Genomic DNA, 6,825 nt, shown 5'->3' on the forward strand with positions numbered 1-6,825 from the left:
TATTTTCTATACATAGTATCTTTTTTGGAACTTGGGTTATATGATGCAAATTCATTCAATAATCTTTTACTTTAATCTTAAACAACAAAATTATTTTATAAAAATGTTAGGACAAAGGTAAGAAGACCAGAACAAGACATGACATCAACCATTAAGTCATAACTCATATGAAAATATTGAATAGAATTCTGCTAAACAGCATACACAATTCTCAAAAAAAAGTTTAGTTCTTAGTCGTTAGTTTCAAGTGGTAGCTCAGTTGTTAAGTGTTGGATTTAGAAGGTTATAAATTCAAATGCCAAACACCACGAGGCTGCTACTGCTGGGCCCCTAAACAAAAACCTTAATCCTCAGTTTCTGTATATAAGTGAGATCATTTTGTGCTTCTCTGGATAGAGGCATCTACCAAAATATACCACTGCAAACAACCATTAGAGGGCCTTATTGCATCAACATATACAGTATTGGTTACAGCTTAATTAGTAAGAGGCATACATAGACCATCCTGCATTGTGAATGTCTGTTCATCTCATTTTGAGACACATCCTATATCTGGATATGAATATTATAAATCATTTTATGAAGAAGTTTAAGTAATCAGTTATCTCAGTTGTCAGTGAGCTGATTATTCATGAGATGATTTTACTGCTTGACATTTTTAACATGTATTTGCATTCAAATAGAATTTGGACTCTGGTGAAACTTCTAAAATTGGGTTAAGAGCTGTCCAATGCAGTATTAAAAACTGGATGGATAGTGGGGAACTGTCATCTTTGAGGAAGAAATGTGATCGGAACAAAATCTTGAATGATCGTGATCAGCAATCACTTAAACGTTTGGTAAAATTAAATCATTTAAAAACAATAGTACTCACGGCTATGTTTAATACTGACACTAAGAGCATATTCACACGCACAGTGCGAAGGCTTCTCAAGAGATTGGGACTAAACCACTAATCAGTGAGGCTAATCACACAAAAAAGGCTTCAATTTGCTTGGGAGCATAAACATTAGACTCTGGAGCAAAAGAAAAAGGCCATGTGGTCTGATGAGTCCAGATTTACCCTGTTCCAGAGGTTCCATCAGGGTAAGAAGAGAGGCGGATGAACTGATACACCCATCATGCCTAGTGCCTAGTGCCTATGTGCCCAAAAGAATGAGGTCAGCTGAATTCCTGAATATACTGAATGACCAGGTTTGTCCATTAATGGATTTTTTCCTTCCTGATGGCACAGGTATATTCCAAGATGACAATGCCAGGATCCATCTGGCTTCGAATTAAAAAAAAATACTTCAAGCAAGCATTTCTGTTTGACCATTGTTAATAAAAATATACATAAACAAATATAGAAGAGGTGAAATTTAAACCTTCAACATGACACACATTTTTTTACGACGTCCTTTTTTTTACTCAGAAAAACTGCATCAAAAAAAATTTTTTTTCTAAACATTTGTTTTACTGATGTGCCACATCTCAAATCAGGCACACAAATCTGCCATGATGCACACATCCATTAATTAAAACCACCTGAATGGAAACAAAACAAACTTCCGTTTGGTGTCCTGATGACTTACGTAATATAAACCACCATAATTACTGAACTTTAAAACATTTACAAGTATATTGTGTCTTCATGCTCTGTATTGAGAATGGTTTCACTAATTATAAACATTTGCATAAAGTATTAATATTTGTCCATGCCCATGTTAAATAAGTATTAAAAACAAAAATAAATTTTAATTTAAGCTACATTTGAAACAGATAGAAATGTGTAATTAATCACAAGTTAAGTCATGGCAATCGTGCGATTAATTGTGATTAAATATTTAAATTGATTGACAGCCTAGTATACATATATATGTTATATATGTTAATAAATCATTTACAGCAGTGGTTCCCATCAGGGGACATGCATCAAGAGTGAGTCATAGACAGATGTGGCGAATCTGGTAATTTTCCAAAATAAAACATCATTCAGAATCAAATAATAAATAAAACAGAAATAATGTAAGTTATGTATTTTTTTTATGTGCGGCCCGGTACTAATTAACCCACGGACCGGTGCTGGTCCACGGCCCGGCGGTTGGGGACCACTGATTTACAGGAGTCGCAACAGTCTTGAATCTGATCACATCTATTGCATTAAATGGGAGTGAGGATAAGGAGCAGCTACGGGTAAACATTCTCATATTTAAAAGACATTAAAGATGTTACTTTATGTTTTATGACAATATTTTTGGTAGTTCACAGTGAGTTATTTTGTGTTTGTTTGTTTTGTTCATCATTTCAGTTTAGTTCTGTATAAAACCATAGTTTCCTGCTAAAACCACACATTTCCCTGCTAAAAATGCAAAAAAAGGTGCCAACCCACATTCTTTTAGTTAGTGAGTAGTTTTTTCTAACATACTGACTATGACAGAAAAAGAGATGACATGGTAGAGCTGCTGATCAGAGTGTGATGAATGAATGCTGTGTAGGCAATGTACAAATCACCCTGTGTGTAATACATAAAGAAACACAACTGCAATAACTCAGAGAACATATACATTTTCATTTAATACACAGTAATTAAAGTTGTTTGCTTGTTCATATATCCATCCATCCATCCATCCATCCATTCAGTCAGCCAGCCATTCATCCAATAGTTTACTAAAACTATTAATCTATTAATTTATTCATTTGTTTGTTAACATGACACAGTAATGCCTTAAATACAAGCTAACCATTTATTTATGACTTAAGCCAATTTCATATTATTTTACAAACACCTAAAAAAACTAATGAACCTTAATTGAAATATCTCTTTTCTCAACACTTAGGGTCATAGCCAAGTTTAGAAAAATAATTAATCCAATGAATGTTTAAACACTAACAGTGCACAAGTGTTTGGACAAGTGCACAAGTGGCATCAGGAAAAAAGTACAATTTCTTCTGATAAATTGGGTATGTTTCTCACTGCATCAGACAAGACATTTGTCATCAGGTGTCTGCTTATCAGTAATTCACTTATTGGCATTATACCACCAAAAATTGTGGCCGCAGCAACAGCAACAACAACAATAACTATAAGGGCAGTCAAACACCTCTTCATCAAGGTAATCATGCAACTAATATTGGCATTCTTGGTAAAATAAAATTAGCAAAGAAGGCTGGTAAGAATTGTCTGTTTTGTTTAAACCTTTGAATATCAAGCACAACACAGTTTTGTTGTGGGGAAGCATGATCTGTTTTGGGACACAGTACAACATTATTTGCACTATAAAGATAAAATTGGATTGAATGAGATTGAATCTGGCATTTATGAGCAACGAACTGAACCACTTTTTCTACAGTTGGCAACCAATGTGATATCACATGGTGTAATCTTGTATGTTTAGATCAACATAGAATGTTGCAAAAATACTGGTATGGTTGGTATTTAGTTTTAAATATTTTTGATGGAATTTATGGAGGTGTCAGCTTTATTATGTGCCAGGAACATGCTACATGAACAGCAATCAGTGAACTACCCTGAAAGCTCTCCCTGAAGCGTTTTATTGTTGCCTGGGATTTAAACTACAGTATGCATAACTGAAAGCTGTTCTGCTACAGTGTAAATCAATAATGGTGCCCATGTCACAATAAGCATTTACTGCACTAACGTAATGTTAACAGAACAGCTTGATTGCAGTGACTCATAAAAGTAATACTCTGTCTCTTACCTCCTGTTCCATCACAACCATTACTGCACATTTATTTCAGACTTAATACAGAATTCCACTGTCTTTGTGGGTCGAGAGTGGTCCAGAGTTTTGGTTTTTGCTGGCAAAGGCTTATCCCAGGAATTGATATAACCTGCTGTTCTTTCCTCTCTACACTTGGGTGAGTCAAGTCAAGTTTATTTCTATAGCGCTTTTCACAACAGACATTGTTTCAAAGCAGCTTTACAGAAATCAACAGTCAAGGTGAATGGTGTTCATTTATCCCTGATGAGCAAGCCTGTGGCAGGGAAAAACTCCCTTAGATGTTATGAGGAAGAAACCTTGAGAGGAACCAGACTCAAAAGGGGAACCCATCCTCATTTGGGTGACATCAAGAGTTTGATCATAAATCTTTCAAGTCAAGTCAAGTTTATTTCTAATAAACTTGACTTGATGAGCCCAAAATGACAGCCTTGAGTGCCTGTTGTGGATAAAAATTTTATGAATTCTTCCAATGCTATTAAAAAGGAAATCTGCTTAAGTGTTCCACTTCAGAAATATGAGAGAAGAAGAACAATTGATTGTCAATGGACAGTGCCGAAAGGTGAGAAAGAGTTGCCCAGGGAGAGTCACAAGATGGAGATGTATCACCTGGGATAAACCACAAATTTGAAGTAAATGAGAAGTTCTCATACACATTTAAATATTTGCCAGGAATGTTTTGAGCAGAAACATGAATGTCTCAGGGAGGAAATTATATGAGAAATTGAGTGTATAATATATTGAGTATAGAGAAAGAACAGAAGAGGACCAAGTACTTTGATTTGCGGGACTCCACTGGAGAATGTAAATGAAGCAGATGTGTGTCCAAACTGTCTAAAACAAAAATATTTTTTCTATTAATAAACAATTAATAACCATGAATAGCATTGCTTAAAGAATAATTAATGGACATTTGGTATAACCCAGAGTTCCCTTTTGACTCTGGTTTCTCTCAAGGTTTCTTAATCATACCATCTCAGAGGTTCCTTGCCACTGTCACCACTAAATTGCTCATTAAAAATACATTTATAGGGACACAAATATTTATTTGTGATCTTTTTGTTCCTGCAAAGCTGCTTTGGGACAATGTCCACAATGTCCATTGTTAGAAGCGCTATGCAAATAAATAGAAATGAACCGTATTTTCCGGACTATAAGACGCTACTTTTTCCCACGCTTTAAACCCCGCGGCTTAAACAATGAAGCGGCTCATTTATGGGTTTTTCCTGGGTTTTTCCTGGTTTCACAAGCTTCAAGCCAAAAAAACTGAGCCCAAACCATTAGCCCATTAGACCATTAGAGCCCCAAACCATTTTATTAAATCAGATGTGCTCCCACTGAATCGGGCCGCACCACATCATAAATATGGATGATGTTTCTCTGATGTTTGACCTGCCGCTCACTCAGGCTGTCTACAGAAAATGCGAATTATTCGTCACGCTGAAAACAACCGTGCATGAAAAAACTCACTTCACCTGTGTTCTGAGCTGCATGGCATCGGGAGAAAAGCTTCACCGATGGTGATTTTTAAACGCACGACGATGCAAAAGATAAACTGTTGTGAAAGGAAGGTGGAAGACAGTGAACAATGACTTTCTTGGTAGGCTGCTGTTTAGATACAAGCCGTGTAACAGTCACTGTCTTTCGTTAAAACCTGTGTAAAGTTCATTAGTTTCAATGTAGACATACGGCTTATAGACAGGTGCGGCTTATTTATGTTAAAAATAAAAATCTTTGTAAATTCAGTGGATTCTTTTATTTGGGTGCGCTTAATAGTCCGAAAATTACGGTAATTGAATTTTCCACCACTGTGGTGTTAAACATGAGGGTTAAGCAGGGCATGTACCCAAATGGCTATTCAAATTGCAAAAAAAGGATTGAATGGGACGAATTCAGTTTGAATCTCATGCCCCCGGTTTATCGTGGAATTGCATTTTCCACATAACTAATTAGTTTGGCTAATTTTCTCGGCCTCTCACAGATGATATGATGATAGACCAAAAAAAAGGGAGTTGTTTTTATGGAATTTTATGTTGAAATAATAAAATTATAAATATAAATGTGATACAGTGTACTGTATTTCTACGAATGTACACAAAATTCATCTCGCTATTTTCTTGCAAAAGTTTTCAAAGTGTGTGGGAGGATGATGTCTGTTGTTTTTATTTGAAGATACAGGGATGGAGATCGCTTTTGTTCTGGATGGCTCTAAAAGCATTAAGCCTGACGATTTTAAAAGGGCCAAATACTTTATTACTAATATGATGAAGAGATTTTGGACAAAAAGTTTTAGTGAAAGTAAGTCATTAAGTTAAATATATAGTATTATTCAAATGTATTAAAACAATAAATAAAATATATTATACAGTATGTACATATTAATATTAATATTCATAATATTTAAATTTACTCCTCACTGCAGGTTTGCAAAAGTGCAGTATGGGAAAGAAATACGGACAGAACTCTCTCTGAATGAAAATAATGACCATCATAAAGGACTGGATAAGGTGAAGAACATAAAACAATTTCGTGAAAACACCAGGACTGTAAGTACTCAGATTTAATTATTTATTATTAGTTTTTTTGGCTGAAAGTTTATAAATGTTTACAGTGCATCTTACTACAAATTCTTTAATAATTTCTATGTTCTGTACTACCTGCAGCACAGACATTTTTGTTCCTCAAAGTAGATAAAAAAAGAACACCAAAGAAATTATTATTTTACTGTCTGATAGACAAATGGCAGGAGATAATAAAACCCCTTTACAGAGGTTTTAAACATATGGAGGGGATTCATCGCTATGCTTTAGGGGTAAATGTACATATTTCATTTATATTTATAACTTTAGTGACAAGTATAGAACAGAAATGGTTAGTATGCTTTTATTGCATGTATCGTTTATTGCCACAGTGAATCTTTTTACATTGAATGTCATATGCCTTATTGCTAAGAAACCAAAAAAATGCAAGGTACTCTCTACTGCAAATATGTATTGTAAAACCAGTCTCTATAAAAGCAGGTTCCTACTGGAAGTGTTTACTAAACATCTCCTATTCCTATATAACTCTGTGGTTTTGTAATATCTTCTTCTTCATTTTCTTT

At 34.8% G+C, this 6,825-nt stretch overlaps 1 long non-coding RNA gene across 1 annotated transcript; it reads left to right on the forward strand.

Moving 5' to 3' along the window:
- The first annotated feature begins 3,744 nt into the window (after nt 1–3,744).
- Nucleotides 3,745–6,263, forward strand: LOC310730161. The gene is made up of 3 exons (XR_014534741.1): nt 3,745–3,861; nt 5,895–6,020; nt 6,145–6,263. It is a non-coding gene; the product is annotated as an uncharacterized lncRNA (long non-coding RNA).
- The last annotated feature ends 562 nt before the right edge of the window (nt 6,264–6,825 follow it).

This window comes from Silurus aristotelis (genome assembly GCF_946808225.1).
Source record: "Silurus aristotelis genome assembly, chromosome: 8".
NCBI lineage: Eukaryota > Metazoa > Chordata > Actinopteri > Siluriformes > Siluridae > Silurus > Silurus aristotelis.